Here is a 19,946-nt window from a genome sequence, read left to right as displayed (position 1 = left end):
AGATACGTTAGGACATAGACATTACTACAGGGTGTGAGTGCATACACTTTTTTTTTTTATTGACATGGAATCTAAAATTTTGTTTAATCTAATTCTTGAATTTATTGAAATAACATTTTATCTGATATTCAATACATTTAAAACCCAATAATATGAGCACGTAAGAATATTATAGTGAGAGGGTAATGGGCTTTAATTACATTTGTGCCCATTTATATGAAAACTTATCCTTACCTTGTGCATACCTATATGAAAACTTCTGGTTACACCTATACATTAGGGGAAAGATAGTTTTCAAAAAATATTTTGGGACGACGTTTTAAAAGCATTTTTTGGACAAAGTGTTTTCTGAAAAACATTTTGAGAACAAACTGCTTATTGAAAAAAAATTTTGTAGCCATGTAGTATATTTTTTAAAATCTTTAGTGGTTTGGAGGTTAAATGGTAAAGGATTCACCATTCGTGTGCAAGATCATAAGTTCGATACCAGACCAGGCCCGTAACCAGAACACTAAAATGAGGGAGGCGAATTAACTTGTGGGGACTAACTCGAATTTACTTTACATTCTAGACTATTTATTTTAAAAAATATATGTTATCTAAAGAAACAAATTAAAAGTTGCAGGGTTGGGTGAAAGTGATCACAAGGTTGCTCAGCCCCTAGCTATGGACCAATAACAGACAGAAATGACCATTTTGTAATGGTTGCCCGAGCGGGCTGGGGATCTTTATCCTCAACGGGCCAAGCGCTCACTAATTTCGATGAGATCCACACTAGGTGAGAATCGCACTTGCTCGAGCAAAGGGTTCACTATCCTCAATTGTAGTTCGATCTTAGTTTTATTAACTTCAAATGGCTTACGTCCACTAAGGACTCGGGCGCTCTATCTTCTATAGGGCTCGCTCGTGCATAAGATCATTAAGCTCATTAAAGCTTGTGACCGCTCTGATTAGGGTTTTGACTTGCTGACGTGAGTCCTCACATTTACATTAGCTCATTCATTTATTGAACCTCGATTTATTCTGAGAGTAGGCATTGCGAGTTTGGATATGCCTCTGTCAGACTAGGCTCGTAGCCAACACAATAAATTTCAGAAAGGCGGAGGAGATATACCATATTTCTAGTGTAAAATTTTGTGATGTTTTGAACCGACGATCAGCACAATTCACGTAGGTAGGAGGTACATGGCTCTTTAATTTCAAAATCGTATGTGCTCTCAATGGGAAATGAATTTGACACTCCCACATGAAAGGCGAGAATATAAAACTTAACTACGAGAGCACTTGACTTATTACGGTTATCATGGAAACGTGACTAATCTTTCTATATATAAAAGAAGCCCTGACAGACTGATCAATGTTCAGGTCAAACTGCTTAAACCACAATCTTGGAATTTGAATGCACATAGAATTTGTGATGTAAGGTACTACTAAAAAATGATTTCTTGGATTTTGACAGGGAGGTGTTGAAATAGAGCTTGCAGTTGTTAGAATAAGATGTTGATATCTCGGAATACCTTAAGGTTACAGATGTGAAAATTGGTACGAGGGTAATCCCGAAAGTAAGTTCTCCAATGCGCTCGGAACGCTGTTGGCAACACTCTTGTCTTTGTTGTTTTCTCCCACATCCAATCTATTCTACACACACCTCGCTGGAACATTTAAGTCGTTGGCAGTCGTTTGTGATAGAGCCCCCGCTTGGCGCTACCGCCAAGTGCGAAGTTCGCGCAGTTATTAGATTTTTGAACGAAAAGGCATTAAACCAATCGAAATTCATCGTCAATTGACGGAATTGTACAGTAAGTTTTCTATGAATGCCAGATATCGTCCGCAAGTGATGTAGGAATTTGCAACTGCTTGTACTGAAATTTACGACTAAGAAACAAGCGAGAGACCGTCGGGAGACGGTCGTGAAGGTTGAGCAAACCAGTGACTAGTACCTGTTTCCTAAGGTGGAAAGAATATTTGGCCGGAACGCGCTTCAGCAACAACGAAAAAAATGAAAGATGAGGACCACTGCTTCCTAAAGCTCATGGCTGCAAGCATGACATGGGCATACAAAAACTGTTACAGCACCTAGAAAAATCTATAAACCGAAATAGAAATTACATAGAAAAATAGATAAATGTACATGCTTTAAAATGATGTAAACATTATTAAAAATAAAAGCTTCTCAGTATTTCTAAGAAATAACAGACCTTACTTTTGGGTTTACAATCGTATTTGCATTTTAATTAATAAAATAATTAAACGTGTTTTTTAGCATCTTTAAAATATTTGATCTAGGAGGGAAGGAAAGAAGTAGAAAGAAAAAGGTGTGGCTATTGCAATTGAAGCTATTATAATAATATGTTCTTATCTCTGAATCTCTTACGTTTAGGGATATGGCATTTGATATTTGGAATTTACATTTAGAATAATTAAGCACGTGTTCGTACGAGACTTGAAGTGGAGACGAATTCTATATTGTAAGGATCCATATATCCTCACACTGCAAGCCACATGTTCTCAGTACAAACACGAGTTTTTTTACATTGGCAGACGACATAAGGAGACCACGCAACCAGAAACATAAGAAGAGGACTCGAGGAGCAACGAAAAAGACCGACTACCCCTCTCTAGGTCCTCCCTCCAAGAAGATGGCTATAAAAGAGAAAAGGTGCAGAAGGAAGAGCATAAGATATTGTCAAGAGTAACACGCGGGGGCATTTTCTAGTTGGCATATATTTTTGCTGTCAAGTGTATAAGTCGACCCAATGAGTGAGTGAGTTTTACATTGTAACTTCTTTGTCGCGATATTCATATCTATCACTCAGAGATCGAGCTATTCTCAGAAAATAAACTCTTGGTTTCAAAGTTTGCGATGCTAAAGAAATTCCAGATAAAATCTTTATAAAAATCAAGTAAGAAAATCTTTCTTTGCATTTTCCCTTTCATGGAAGAAAGAAGCCGAGAGAATTCTCGTTTAATTATGAGAAGAAGGTAATTGCGAAAGAACAGTTAAAATATGGTAAATCACTATTATCTTGGCATGATCTCTGATAATTGAAATCAAGGAGGCAAGTCGGCTTAATATCGTGTTCTTACATTTTCCCTTTATATAAAATATATTATTGGTGTTAAATACAACATAAAATAGCAAAATGAAAGGTTAATATCATATACATCATTCGTAGTGCACATGTTAAAAGGAACTTACATGATATAATAGATAATTAAGAGTCATAAAATTGTATTAGAGCAAAGTATATCTTTACAAAAATGTCCTCCCAAAGCAATCAAAAAATCGTAAAAAAACTATATACTATTAAAAGTGTAAAGGCAGTTGAATTAATCTGAAAGTGATAAGCCAATATGCTGAATTAGTTGCGAAATAGCATTAGTATTACAAACCAAGTCTGATAAAGAATGTGAAAAGGATAGCGCGACACTTACATTTATGAATTAATCTATGCTGATAGTTGAAGCTGTCACTATTACATATAAGGTATGTAAGATTTAACAAAAAAAAAAAAATCTTATATTTGAGGTTAAATTGATGGCAAACAAGAACAATATTGTAGGCTTTATATATCTTCTCACACCCCAAATATGTAAGATATATACCCACTCACACCCTAGTATGTATATGCATCCTCTCACACCCCAAATATTTAAGGTATGTGTCCTCTCATATCTCAAATATGTAGGTATGTACCCTCTCACACTCCAAATATGTAAGGCATGTACTCTCTCACACTCCAAATATGTAAGGTATGTATCCCCTTATATCTCAAATATGTAAGGTATATCCTCTTACACCCCAAATATATAAGGTATATACACTCTCAAACCCCAAATATGTAAGGTATGTACCCCTTCATACCTTAAATATGTAGGTATGTACCGTCTCACATCCCAAATATGTAGGTATGCACCCTCTCACTCCCCAAATATGTAAAATATACACCCTCTCACACCCAAAATATGTAACGTATATATCCTCTCATATCCTAAATATGTAAGGCATGTATCCTCTCACACCCCAAATATGTAAGATATGTACCCCTCTCACACCCCACATATATATCATATGAACCCTTTCACATCCCAAATATATAAGATATATACCCTCTCACACCCCAAATATGTAAGACATGTACCCTCTCAAACCCCAAACATGTAAGATATGTATCCCCTCATAACTCATATATGTAGGTACCTACCATCTCACATCCCAAATATGTAGGTATGCACCCTCTTACGTCCGAAATATGTAAGGTATATCCCCTTTTACACCCCAAATACGTAAGGTATGTAGTCTTTCACATTCCAAGTACGAAAGGTATTTGTATTATAGAAATAATCGAAAATTTCATAAAGAAATAGTTTATTAATATAATAAATTATAAGTTTAATATCCCCATGAGGCTTCTGTGGACATAATTGCATTAATATATTTGTCGTTTTCAGTAAACTATTGTGTCGTTTTTGCCCACAAAACTTTAAAGACCCGATATATATAGTAATGAAAAGTGTTTATGGCTCACGTTTAATCGAAGCACTTTATCTATACTAGCTGTATCACTCCTGCTACCTGACTAACGAACTATCTGACAAAACACAGTATTGTTGCAGAAACCATTCATAATTTTCTTGCACGTACTTGGAACTAATCCTCGATACCAAATCATCCTATAAATATTAGCCAAATCCAGTGCTTGAAAACGATAAGTACTAACTGAACTGGAATCGAAAGACCAGAATGGATGTAACGGCATCTGGAGACAGACTCGATATCTTTGTTATCAATAAAATGGACCAAGAAGTAACTCTTATAGATGTAGCAGTGCTATTGACTCAATACCGGTACATGTACAAAATTGAGTACAAAAAGTAGCAAGTATATTAAGACCTGGCAGACGTAATGAAAATGATAGGGGAAACGTCAGAAAGTTACATAAAGACCCATCATTATCTCAGCTACAGTTTTTGTCCGTTAAAGCACTGTGACGAAATTGGAACAGTTAAACGCAAAACATCTTCTAACAAACCTAGAAAAAAGCAATAATTCTGGATCTTGTCTTATAGTCTGGAAGTTCTTTGGAGAAGAAGTCTTCCAATAATCTGTACTTGCCGTAGAGGGCCTTCTGATTATTAGCTAAAATAGGTTTAAACCGAGATATAGTGTGGTATAAGGAGCTTTCATATGCCTATATGGTCAGAGTAAGAGACTCAGATTTGACTGTCAGGAGGAGATTATGGGGTTTCAATCTCAGTTAAATTGAATTTCTACATCTGATATAGCTTCAGTGCTGAAAGGAACATTGAATTGTAATCAATGGCATCAATAATATCTTTTCAGCACATGAAAGCTTTTTAAAGCCAGACGGCTCTAGTTCGACTTGATGATGCCTGGCCAGCGTATGATCTCTCAATTCCATTATTCCTGGTTTTCTTGGCCCACAGCTTGACTGAACCAGCTTTCCAATTGCCTTTCGATGTTGAATGAGCAGCGATACTTCTGTGCTCGTACAGTAAGTCAAACTCGATATGACGTATTGAAAGATACACATGCTAACTACTCGGCTACATGCAAGATACTATTTCTTTGTTAAACCCCCTATTTCCAAATCTACGTTAGTATTACTTACAAGAGAATTTGTTTAATCCTTGACTCTGGTGATCTCTGACCTGGCGTTTCCTCGTTTTTTCCCACGGGATCATGTCAAGGAGAAAAAAATAAAGAGTTTTGCGTTTAAGACTGACAATTTTTTCCACAAATCGTGTAACGCAATCCCTACTGAATGCATTTTTTTCACGTATCCTTGTGTGAGTAATTGCGTGAGGCAATAAACGCAACCCTTTTTCTCTCTCTTTTGGACAATTTTCTCCATAAGCAAGTGTCATTGTCACCTAACAATTGTTATTATTTAATCGTACGAAGTAATTACTGCAGACATGAGCACGGGAGTAGATTTTCAAATTGAGAAACAGGACACATTTTAGACATGATAAAGTTGAAGTGATTTCCAGAGTTCTTTTCTTGGGAGAAATGAAGGAAACAGAAAAAAGGACCATAAAGCTGGGAAAGATGTAGATAATGTGGTTAGTATTCACATCTAGTTAGTGAAAAGCTCTGAGTTCGAATCCCGAGGATCCCATCTCAACTGAGTTTTTTTTTTTAAGTGATTTCCTCAGTCTAAGGCGAATAGTCGTTCAGTTTTTAAATTTTGTCGTCTCTTTTATTAGAATATTTTAAGGAAAAGAAATGTAAAACTGGACGCAAAATATCCGTTTTTTTTAAACTTTCCGTTTTCTTGCTAGTGATATAATGTTTTGTACGTCCGTTAACTTCCATACCTGTCTTCATTTAGAAATACATAAACCCTATTTTAGGTCTAAAATATTGATAAGTAACTTCCACTTATATATATATATATATATATATGAACTGATAACCTTGATTGGGTCTTTGATAATGTTATACATAGATTCTATACTTCCGGTTCCAGACTGACTGTCACCAATAACGACGAAGTGATAACTACCGAGACAGAATGTCAAATTATGCCAATTTGACGTGAATGTACCAAAAGATGGTCACTATATCTCAGTGCCATCCGAAATCATGAAAAAATGAACTTTGAAGGTCCATAGCTTCAAAACTATGGAACCTACCGCAGTCGAGTCAAGACTTCACTTAAGAACTAGTATGCGCCCTATCCAAAAATCCATGTTTCAGAACCCTGCGGCACTTCCGCAACAATTTTTATAGAGGCAGTTGGTGAGTACTTAAAATTAAATGCCCGTAGCCAAACTCCCTCTATAAAATTGTTGCGTGACTACCTTAGGATTCTGTAATATGGATTTTTGGGTAGGGCACTTATTAGTTTCTAAGTGAAGTCTTGACCCGACTACTCGTACGGTAGGTCCCATAGTTTTCTAACTATGGAATTTCAAAGTTCATTTTTTCATGTTTTCGGCAGCCTGTAATTCCGAAAGGAATCATTTGTGCACCCAGGTTGGTCTCAGGAATCACTCCCAAACGTTGTTTTGAAACACCCTGTATATTTCATTTAAAATTCCCTAAGTCCACGCAACCAGCAAAATTGCGAAGACATGTTGGTTGCCTACAATGAAAGGATATGCAGAAAAGTGGCTATTCATATTCCAAATTCCATACATGAAGTCATCTGATCCTTTTATCATCTTTATGAGTGTTTACTTGCCAATAACTCGTGAATTAACTCCGTTAATTAACGATTGGTATGAACTCCGTTAATTGTAAGCCAACCCTTAATCCTATCCTTCTTAAATGTTTAGAACAGACGCAATATTTTGAACACTACTGAAGTATTTTAAGAGAGAGATTATACAATATTTTAACAAATATTTACTATGCAAGTAATGATTCCAAGAATTATTTGTTATTCAAATAATTATGTTAAAGATTATTTGTTATTCAAATAATGTCATTAGCAATTATTCTGTATTCAAATAATGATGTTAACCCTTATTCTTAATTCAAATAATGATGTTAAGAATTATTCTTAATTCAAATAATGATTTTAACAATTTTTCGTTATTGAAATGATGATCCCGTTATTCAAATAATGATGCTAAAAATGATTCGTTACCAAAATATTGATGTTAATAATTATACGTTATTCAAATGTTTAAAGGTATTCTTGTTCTAAATATTTCTTTTATTATTGAATTAAATTTTCGAACTCTTATTCAAGGGACTATTTTGTTGAATTAGCTGAAAAGAAATATATTGTTTCGGAAAATATTATTTAACATCGAATATGGAATTGTTGGAATTTTAGCAGCATTTTAAATACCTTTCTTTGTGTACTCTCATATTTCCAATATCAAAAGTATCTTTGAATAAGGGGCAAGGAACAAACTTTGTTATTAAAAAAAATATATTGTATCTAGTTCGTAACCTTTTCCTTAGCAGTATGTCTGGAAACAAATGTCGTCAAACTAACTAGTTAAGTCTTTATTCTAAAAAAGGATAATATGGTCAACTCTTCTGGAAGCTAAAGGAGGAATTAACACCCTCCAATACAATGTAGTAAATCATACTTCGTCAACGGCATTAAGCACAAAGGACATTAATAAAGTACTTAAAAGGCCGGTTTGTACTAATAGAGTCGTAAATTCAGGTCAATAATATTACCTAACGGAAAGAAAGAAAGAAAAAAAAATGGTCCAAAGCAAGTTTGAGTTACTAGTGTCACATATAATATATCTATGTGAACTTGATTTGTGTTGTGTAGTAAATTAATTACTAAGAGTAGGTACCATTACACAAAAGAAAAGAAATTAAAAAACTAAAGGTTATCTACTTATCCAGTTAATTTCTGGTGTTTTTTGGATGAAAATTCTACAGTAACCTTTGAATATGTTCAGTAAAGGACAGCAAACGTAAAAAACAATTACTATGCAAGTAAAATGCGTCGTTAGATCTAACAGGACTAACTTCTGACTTCAGAAACAAGAAAGGTAATTCACGTAGGAACAAAAATCTGCAGAAAATATTCGGACTAGAAGTTCAGTCCGTTTAATTTTATTCAATATTATTTTACAATCTTCTTTGCAGTCAATCCAAAGGTATTCTACCCGGCGCTTCAGTGATAGAGCGCTTACATCTGACGCTGAGGATCTCAGGCGGAGTACAAACATCGTGTCTGTTGGCTTCCTTTAAGTTCTTCCGTTTTCTTCCACTCTATCATTCTACCAATTTTTAAATAATCCTTCACTTTCATTAATTCTCTTTCTCCTTTTATCCGAAGCGCATAACAATGGGCCGTGAAACTGAAAGATTTAATTTATTACTTTTGAGCGACGGTGGCTCAATGTTAGAACGCTTTTGATCTCCGGCAAAGTAAGTTTGTGATGGACAACCACCTTGTCTGTGGGTATGCTTAGGGTACTTCCGTTTCCTTCCATATTATCATTCCATCAATTTTTCCATCGCCATTCGTTTGCCTCAATCATCACCTCCCTTAGCCTAAATAGTAGAATCGTGAGACGTTAAATTCAAAGATAAGATTTACTTTTGAGCGATGGTAGGAGATAACAAAGTATGGTGATCATGAAAATAATCGAATTTAATATTTCAATGAATTTACACGTTTCGTGGCCCCTACATGCCAAAAGAGTGAGGTTTGAATGGTCATTCGAAATTACCTTACCCCCACAGAATACATCTTTAGTCAATTTGATGTGATTTAAACCATAGCTTGAAGTGGATGCTAACTATCTTTCAAAAGTCAATTCAAACGGGTTTCCGACCCGGAAAATTAAGAATTCGACTCAACTCTAGTTATTTTTGACATTTTATTCTTCACCCTTCCCCACGTCCTGTGCTGATGGGGATGAACGCGACTTAAACGATATTGGAAGCATCACTATTCATTTCAGCGACCCCGAAAACTGTCGATTACATAGTAATGTACGTAAGTTGTTTTACATTATTTTTACATGAGACTCCTTCCTATTTCTTTTTTTTTTCAGATTGAAAGTCATGTGTATACCAAGTTCAGTTAAAATAGCTCCAGACGTTCCGGAGCTAAGCTGGAATATATACCCAAATATACAGGGTGTTTCAAAACAACACCGACAACGTTTGGGAGGTGATTCCTGACACCAAGATAAGACGAAAAGTATAGACCAACCTGGGTGCACAAATACTTCCTTTCGGAGTTATAGGTTGCCGAAAACATGAAAAATTGGACTTTGAAGGTCCATAGCTCCAAACCTATGGGACCTAACGTACTCGGGTCAAGACTTCACTTAGGAACTAGTATGTATTCTATCCAAATATCCATAGTTCAGAATCCTGTGGTACTCACGCAACAATTTTTATAGAGAAAGTTTGTCTACGGTCATATAATTTGAAGTACTCATCAACTACCTCTATAAAAATTATTGCAGAAGTAACGCAGGTTTCTATGAATTCTACAATAATCTCAGTCATTTGAGACGTTTTATACACTCCTTCTCACTCTCCCCCCCCCCACGACGATAGGAATTGAACTGAAACTTTAACGCTATTGGGAGTGTAATTATTAATCTCAGCGACATCGATAACTATAAATTCGACACTAATATCGTTAATTTTCGATTATTTGTATACGTCAGCCCTTTCCCATCACTATAGGATGCCCACAGGAGTTAAACATAGACTTAAATGCTATAGAAAGTGTCGCCAATCAACTTAAGAATTCAGAAAACTATAGATTCAACACTAATACTACTAATTTTCAATTATATTTACATGTTTCAATTCCTCTCCCTCCGCTCCAGAGCTCTAATAGTGGTTGAACTTGAAGTTAAATGGCATTTGGAGTGTCACTCTTTTTCTAAGCGATTCCGAAAACTATGGGTTTACATCTTCCCTCCACTCCCAATAGGAGTGCTAAGGGTGATAAGGGTCTCACTTGGGGCTGAACTTGGATTTAAGTAACATCAGGACTGCCACCAATTAACTTCACGACACTGTAAACTAATGATTCGATACTAATATCGGTAGTTTTAGATATTTTTACATGTCACTATTTCACACCACCAGGTGCTAACGCGGGCCCAAATCGAACACAAACGGCATCGATAGAATCACTATTTATCTAAGCGATCCTGAAAACTATGGATTCGACATTAATATCGGTCGTTTTTAAAAATCATTTTTATATGTCTTTCCTCCCCTCCCCCTAAAAGCGCTAGGGGGATCATACTCCAACTGACAGCTGACCTTGGAGTTAAAAGGCACCACAACTGTCATCAATCAACTTACGGACACTGAAAACTATGAATTGGACATTAATATCGGTCATTTTCCGTTATTTTTACATGTCACCATCCCCCTACTCAAGGAGTACTAATGAGGGCTGAATTTGGATTTAAATGGCATTAAAAGTGTCACTGTTGATCTCAGCTACTCCGAAAATACGGATTCGACACTAACCTCGGCCGTTTTCGATCATTTTTGAATGCCACCTCTCCTACTCCCCTAGGTGTGGCCTAGGTATGTTCCCTAGGTCTTACTCTTACTGGAGCTGAACCTGGACTTAAAGGGCATCGAAACTGTCCCCAATCAGCTAATGGACCCCAAAAGCTATGAATTCGACACTAATATCGGTCGCCTTCGATCATTTTTAAGTATTCCCTCCCTCTAGGTGTGCTGTGGAGTCTTATCCTAACAGAACTCTTTTCCAGACTATAAGTAATACGTGTACCAAGTTTAGTTAAAATTGCTTCAGGCGTTTGAGAGTTATACTGGAAAACACACACACATACATACGTACGTTTATATGTAAAGATTGAAGGATTACTTCTTATATACTGTAGACGCTAACTACTAAACAACGTTGAGCTCCAACTAACTAACTAATTAACAGTGGAAGCATTGAGTTTCTCTCTGGTTTTATTAGTGAAGGTCATCCTTTCAAGGAACCCGCCTCGACATTTCAATCTGAGATCGTTCCCGTCGGGTCACACACCTCATGACTCCTGACCCTCATGTGAGGAAGGATGACTTTAAAAAGCCATTTATTTATTCTCTCCTGCTTTAGTCGTCATTTAGTTAGAAAGGAGTGAGAATTTTATACTTAGTGGTTTAAAGTGCCTGGAATTATGTTAATCTTGCAAGTAATTACTCGTTACTACAACCTACTTTCCATAATATTCCTATATGTCTTTCTATTATATAATCATGAGCATGTGCTGTACAACAAGGTTATTCAAACATAAGTGACAATGAGTTTTCACGCAAAGAAAATTAATTCAAAAATGTATGATTCAATACTCAAGAACATATTTTTATTAAATCATTCAATACTCAAGAACATATTTTATTAAATCATGATTAATTTATCATTCGTAAAATTAAAGTCAAGTTTCCTTTCTTGTTTGTTTGTTTGTTTGTTGAAATTTAAATCCCAGCAATGAAATATATGAAACAAGAAAGTGACCAAAATATTTCCTAAAGACGATCTTGAACGATTGTTGGCTAAGAAATCGAACGCAGAGAGATGTGAGGACTACAGAAATATTAGTGTCATATCGCATGTAGCAAAAATTATGCATCGTATACTGAAGAGAAGGTTGTATGGAGGAACAAATGAAGAAAATGAGGAGAAACAATTCGGGTATAAGAAAGATAAGAACACGAGGGATGCAATTGGCTTATTAACGGAAATTGCAAAAAGGTTTATAGAAAGAGAGAAGAGGTGTATCTTGTGTTTATTGATCTAGTAGAGGCTTTTGACTGCGTGAACTGGAAATTGTTGGGAGCTAGTAGTATGCCCTCTGATATGGCCCAATTTCCTCTATAACAGGATCCACGGTTCCTGACCCGGTGTTAATGAATTAGGTGTGCATAGGACCACCGCTCTAAATTTTGGCAAGGGTAACTTGACCGATCCCACAAATTTGAGAGGGGTACATAGGATCACTCTATAAACTTGGAAATTGTCAAAAAATAAAATTTAGTAATGTTCTTTAGGACTCAAACATGCACTTCTGTAAGTTTGGTTGGTCTAACTTGTTTCCTTCCGTCGGTAAACAATTGCCAAAAATATAAATGTAAGCAATATTTTGTACACATGTTAGGTACCTTATTTATCCCCTTTGATGATATTTTATAACATCATTTTGTTATATAGATGAATTTAGAGACTCGTTCTCTTGAGTAGGACACATATGTAATGGTGCACTTTTCTTAAATTTCGAGAAGGGGTATATAGGAGAACCCCCTTAAATTTGGATATTGTCAAAAAATAAAAAATGGTAAATCTTCTCTAACATAAATATATATCTCTACAAATTTCGTTAGCCCAACTTGTTTGCTTTCGTGTGTAAAAAAATGCCAAAAATATATACATAAACAACGCGTGATATTTTGGAATGAAATTTTGAATTCTACCATACGGTATAAAATGGGAATTTTGAATATGTGGTACATAAGGCTCAATACATTCAAACAAAGATTTGTTTTCAGTGAGTGCAAAAATGTTCATACTAAAAAATATTTAAACAAGTTTTCAAACCCACCATTAAATTTGGCTATTGTCTAAAAATAAAAGTATAAAGTAACACGGAGGGAAATTTGAATTAGCATGAGGCGGTATTTTGAATGTATTGCCCCAAGGTTCATTAAAATGAGGCTTTGTGGTTATATGATTGAGTACAGGTGTCTAATTTCTTCGATGCTCTCATCTTAAATTTCAGGAGGGTTACATTGACCCACCATTTGAATTTGGGAGTTGTTTAAAAACAAAATTTAGTAAATGTTCTCTAAGAATTGAATATAAACCATTATAAGTTTGATTGGTTTCGTTGTCCCTTTCTATGTGTAAAAAAATTACTAAAAGTTGGAAGTTTTTGACCTCTTTGATCCTGCTTTAACATGCTATTTCTTTACCTGGTTTAATACAGAGATTCATTCTCTTTCGTAGACATGGATACATTGACACACCCCTCTTCAATTTCGGACATAGGTTCGGCCTTTAAATTTTGAAAACGTCAAAAACAAAATAAAACCAAATTTGGTAAATGTTCTCTAGAATCAGATCCTAAAAATTTATAAAAAATATACATAATTAATGTTATTATCACGTGATAGTTATTGATCAATCTAGGTCAGCGTTTCCCAACCGGTGTGCCGCGGCACACAGGTGTGCCGTGAATAGGCCGCTGGTGTGCCGCGAGGAAATCGAAACAAATTATTAATTCTATAGCAGTCGAATTGCAAGACATAGGGGAAAATATATATTTGTATTTAACATTAACATGAACCTCTACTATGTATCTACAATTTTGAGTTTCACACTGTTACTTTTCTGTACATTTTTAATGTTGAAAATAGTATTTGTTATCATTGTTATGACCATTATTGCTTCTTTATTGTTGCAGACTGTTTCGTAACTTGAAATTTTAAAATACATTCAGATCTTTCGACAAAGCAAACATACATACAAATTACCTACACTTGTGTTTTAAAAGTAAAAGAGATTTGTTTGTTCATTCGTTATTTAGTGATCTTCCTTCTTAGTGAAAGGTTGGATACAGTTTTCAAGAAAAAGTGTATTTTTAAAAGCCTTGGTCCCATATCTCACTGCAGTTGTTTTCTATTTTTAAATTAGAATGAAAAAATAAGCATAATGATTTACCACGAGGGGAAATCAGTGATCGAGCTTTCTTCTCTGTGGGAAGGAGATCAGTAATCAAAGAAAAAAATTACCACGGTATTTTATATTTACAAATAATAATAATAATAATAATAATAATAATAATAATAATAATAATAATAATAATAATAATAATAATAATAATAATAATAATAATAATAATATCTATATGGGTGTGCCGCGATAATTCAAGTTACACCTATAGTGTGCCGCAAGTTAAAAAGGGTTGGGAAACGCTGATCTAGGTAGATAAAGCTACTTGGGTATATACTCTTGTAAATTTGGATAATTCACGTCGATTTTTTGCATAAGTAATAAAATTGCCAAAAATTCAAATATTTGAGGGTTTTTTCTTCATCTGAGATGACAGTACTACATTATATGATCAGATGGATGAGTATAGAACCATATTTTTTCCATAAGACAGTGGTCCCATAGTGCACCTCATCATAAAACTTGACATAGGAACACTTAAAACCTGATAGGTAATCATTAAAACCAATTGATATACAATAAAACAATTTTACACTTATCTAGGCTTGTAAAAGTAACTCATAGTCTAAGGTAATTGCTTTAAAGTTAACTGTGGTGATATCTGATTGGCTGATTTCTAATTGGTTGATTTCTGATAGGTTGACAGTTTGAACCTTAGGATTTGTAGTCATGGCTCATAGTCTAAGATCATAGACGTAATCGAATAGTTGCAAACCGTTTATTTGTTATTCGAATAGTTGAAAATCGGACAGTTTGACGGTTATATTCTTATCACAATATTTCTGCTTGTCAATATTAGTTTTGCTAAAGATTGTAGTTCAGTTTTTAAACTGAAAGTTTTTGCAGTACCTGATAGATAATTATTAAATCCGATAAATGTGCATTAACAATAATTTCACACTTTCAACTTTACTTGTAACTTATAGTCTGATTGATTTATCTGATTCTTGGTGTAATCTGATTGATTGGTTACTTTTAAATCTCTATTTAAAATTTTTCAAATTTTATTTGAATTTTTTAAAATTTTTTGATCACGGTTTAAATATTTTTGTTTTTAAATTTTTAGTTTGAAAAATGCTTGAACTTTAGTATTGTAGTTACGATTGATAGTCTAAGGTTATTGATGGAAGGTTATTTTTCGTGCAATCTGATTCGCTAATTACATTCAAATCTTGGTTATAATTTTCAAACATTTTTAAAAACATCTGCTTAAAATTTTCGATCATTGTTTGAATTTTTTTCTAAATTTTTAGTTTCCAAATGTTTGACATTTATTGTGGTAACAACTGATAGTCTAAGATCATTGGTAGAAGGTTATTCTTAGTGCAATTTGGTTGGCCAATTACTTTCAAAAATTTGTTTATTTTTTTTAATTTTCAAAACTTTTGCTTAAAAGTTTTAGTGCGAAAATTGTTGATCACTTTTTTGATTTTTGAATTTTTAGTTTGAAAATTTTGAAGCTCAGGGTTGTAGTTACGAGTCATAGTGTAAGGTCATTGGTAGAAAAATTATGACTTTTTTTAATTTCATTTTTTTGAATCTTTAGAATTATAGGTTATTGATGTAAAAATTAGGACTTGACATTAGATAAGTAAATATTACAACCTATTAATATATAATAATTACTTTAGACATAATTTGTTGTTAAAGGGCATTTTTGGAAAGTTATTGTTGGCACAATGTGATTGACTGATCACTTCGAAATCATTGTTTAACCTTTTCAAAAGATTTTTTTTTTTAAATATTTAGTTTAAACATTTGTTTAGGGAGATTTGAAAATTAGTGTTTGAAAATTTTCAGTTTGAAAATACAATCACTAAAAATTTATACAAGCCTAACATAAAAGAACCGTTTCTAAAGAGTCGGAGCAGTTTAGGTCAAAGGAATCTGGCAACAATATACATAAAACAATGAAGTTTTCCGTAAACTAAGTGTGTGCTTGATACAACTAAATGTTGAGCGTTATAAATGAAAGTGGATTAGTATGCTCAGAATGCAAAATACTAATCTATCCGTGGAATGTAAGTTAAAGATGTAACTAAATGACTTTCTATACGACTGATCCAAACACTTAATTTTTTATTTTCGAATATTCATTGATCTTACTAAAACTTTTGAGTAAAGATTTGAGGGTGAGGGAAAACTTCAAATTTTACGTTGTATACACTGTGATAAACCTAACTCCACGTGGTGAACACTGAATACTGCTACTTGTTTGTTAACACACTAAGGTTATTTTTTGACTCTCCATAGTATTTAATATCACAATGCTGTTAAGGAAAAGTAAGAATTATCCTTACTGAAGTAAAGGAAATTTTGGGAGTTTCGCCATCTTTTGTGATATGTTTATTGTATAAGATGGCCCATAATTATGTATATTATGTTTGATGATTGTAGTATTTGTAATTCTGGACAAAAAAAATTCGATAGGGCAACACTGTGTAGCCTGAGAATGGGGATAACGTCACTGGACTTAGAACCGTTGGTGTATGCCACACTGAATGGCGGAATGGTTGTCTCTGGAACAGCGTGTGCGTTTGCAAACTATAAACAAACAATTACGCGAAGGTGAAATGAAAAATGGCAATGTTTTGACACCTCCTGACTTTTTCTTATGGAGTGTTTTAAAGGATAAAGTGTATCAACATCAGATACACAATTTGGACAAACTACGGGAAACTATCACAGAAGAGTTCCACAGGATACCAGCACGGGTCCATCAAACAGCTTGTGACAACATTGCTCTTCGTCTCCAGGCATGTATCAATTTGTATAGTACATTAGTGGACATACCATGGAGAACAGAGATTAGAATTCTTGTAAGGAAAGGTATGTGAATAATGTGTTTATGTACAAGTTATGTTGCTAGTTCCGTTACCGCAATCTTTAAATATCATATTACATAATTATGAACCACCCTGTATTCTTCACAAGACCGTAAGAATATTTCAGTACAAATAATTTTCTGCTTCGTTAACCATCTTTAGAAACACACACACACACACACACACACACACATATATATATATATATATATATATATATATATATATATATATATATTATCCTTTAATTGCTTTTGTTCTTCCTGACTAGTATTACATATTTTTCGTTTACTACTGTAATACAAGACAAGTTATAAAAGCAAAATAAATAATTAACATCTTCCTAAGGTGCATACAATAATTTACGACTTCAAGTTTTTCAGCCTCTAACTTTAGAAACAACTGAAAATTTTACGCTATCACATTCCGAGCAAGTTTTCGTCTCATTTATTTAGTTTTGTTTATCTCAATAAGAACTAATTAAGCAACTAACGATTTATAAACAACAATTAATCAAAGATAAATCTACTATTTTGTTGTGTCTTCGTATTATGAACTCGACCAACAGGAACATATTTGGAATATAGCCTACAGACAAAAGTCTACAGTCATGGCAAAGTTTAAACATGTTTTCAGTTTTATTAGAAGGAATCGCGTGGCAATTTCAGTAACTTTCTTCTTTTTTTTTTTTTTTTCCTGTATGAAGTTCCTTCATAAATATTTAGAAAAATGAGAAATTTCTTTTTCTTGGTAAGTGCGTGTGTTGAATGATCACGTGATATTTTGTTATCTCGTACGTATGTGGCCACTTATTGAAAGTTACAGGAAGAAAATCATATAGAGGAGAATCTATCGATAAATACATAAAATGGTACTTACAAAATTTTCCTTCTAATGGGGACATTGGGGTTCGAACACCTACCTCTAGCTAGATATGTATGAAGAAATTTATTTCGGAAGATGTCCAAAGCTTTCTGGAGGATGACAAAATTAAATATCAAGAAAATTATGTTAAAATTTGTAAAACCACCCCTAAAATTAAACTAAATTTACAGAAAAGTCAGAATTTCAAGGGAGTCCGGACCCCAGGACCTCTCACCTATGTATGTCCCTGCCTCTAGCCTTTATTTGTAACAGTGATCAGTAGAGCTAGAAATTTTAGGTGCCATAAAAAGTGGTGCAAGTGGTGCCATTTGGTTTAAAAAAAAGTGGTGCAAAATATTTGAAACGGTGCAAATTTCAAATGGAAATATTCATACAAACAATACCAAAATTAATAAATCCTACTTTATATAAGGACTCAAAATTCACTTATGTATTTAAAAAGTCTGTCTAAGTTAGAAAACAATACAACTAAAGTCACAAGTCCAGAAAATCATTAGAACAAATAACATTTAACGTTTTAATAACGTTCGCAAGTGCGGAAACCTCTTTAAACACTTAACATTTCAATTTTTTTAAAAGTGAAACTGCACCTCTGGATGTGAATAAGATATTTCCATGTAGAAAAGTACCGAACAATACCAATTCCTTTTCAACAATACTTCCTATTCAATTGATTTCGTCTAAGAGGACAGAACAAAAGCGGAAATAATGTGATGCCGCATACATTCGATGCTCTTAATTCTTATAGGGATAAAACGCGACAGAACAGAAAATAAGTTCAGAAAAGTCCAAGAAAAGTGTTGACATTGCGAAAAGGGGCTATGATTTAAAGTAAATACAAAACACATTTAGGAGTATTTATTTAATGTTTTCTTTGCAAGACAAGCTAATTTGTGTATTTTAATAACAAAAAGAAATTAACATACAGCATATAAAATTCCTAGCTCTAATGATCAATATAATTGGAATAACATTCAATATTCTTAGTACCCTTTATCTAGGGTTGCCATAATTTTTTGATCAAAATACGGACAAACCTCTAAACAACGACCTATCAAAGATACGGTGCCCAAACACAAAACAAATATTTTGAAATTTCGTACCTAAAAGTAATCTTTTTTTTTTTTTTTTGGTTATCATACAATTGTTTACTGTAATACTTACAACACTATTGGAAGCCAACATTTTTTTTTTCATTAGTACAAATATACTGAATCATGCCATTAAATTACACATATTAAATTTAACCAAAAGAATCCTGGAATGGAAAAATGAGACACTTTTCAAAAACTTAACCTACTTTATTAATAGTAAGCAAAACATAAGTTATATGATGGAAACACAATTCTTTTTGCCCGAGATTTTAGCGATTTCCGACTCGGAAATTTTTGGACAGCTCCAGAAACTGTCAAATACGGACGTTTTAAAATTTCATGCTTTGTGCGATACGGACACGGATCCAAAAATACAAACAGTCCGTACAAAATACGGACATATGGCAACCCTACCTTTATCGAACAGCCTATAGGCTTAAGAAATTCGAAGTCATGTGGGAATAAAAACAAATAGTCGCCATAGGATATTTTTCCGTGCAATCCACTGACATAGATGATCCAAATTATTATTTGTATATTGTAGCGATTCTCAAACTTTTTTTTTTTCAAGTGAGGACAACATTTTTCGTCAAGGTGTTGTACTGGCTAATTGACCCTTGTATCCTTCGGAAGCAAATTTATCCTTCTTCTTTTTAAAGTTTTGAGTATTTGTTAATATATCTGGTTTGATTTATATGTGGGTACGGCAAAGCTGTGACCTAATTTCTTTGTTTATAAGGGACGTCAGGGTTCCTAGAGGTACTGGTTTTACTTGAGATTTCTTTCATATGCAGTTTTAACCCTTTAACCCTTTAATTGGCTAGCATTGATAAACATTACCATTAAAATATTTAGTTTCCTTTTATGGTCGAACTATGTCTTCTTGATCATCATTTCGTATTTTTTGTCCTTTGGTTACAAAATACAGGGTCTTTATTTGAAAACAACATTGCCATAAAATAGGTCTT

General features: G+C 33.8%; 1 protein-coding gene across 1 annotated transcript in view; it reads left to right on the top strand.

The window, feature by feature from the left end:
• Window positions 1–19,946, top strand: part of LOC145663712 (uncharacterized) — a 404,258-nt gene that overhangs the window by 81,088 nt on the left and 303,224 nt on the right. The window lies entirely within an intron of this gene.

The sequence above is a fragment of the Thermobia domestica genome, chromosome 1, assembly GCF_964235325.1.
Source record: "Thermobia domestica chromosome 1, izTheDome1.hap1.1, whole genome shotgun sequence".
Classification (NCBI taxonomy): domain Eukaryota; kingdom Metazoa; phylum Arthropoda; class Insecta; order Zygentoma; family Lepismatidae; genus Thermobia; species Thermobia domestica.
This window is presented reverse-complemented; position numbering and strand designations above follow the sequence as displayed.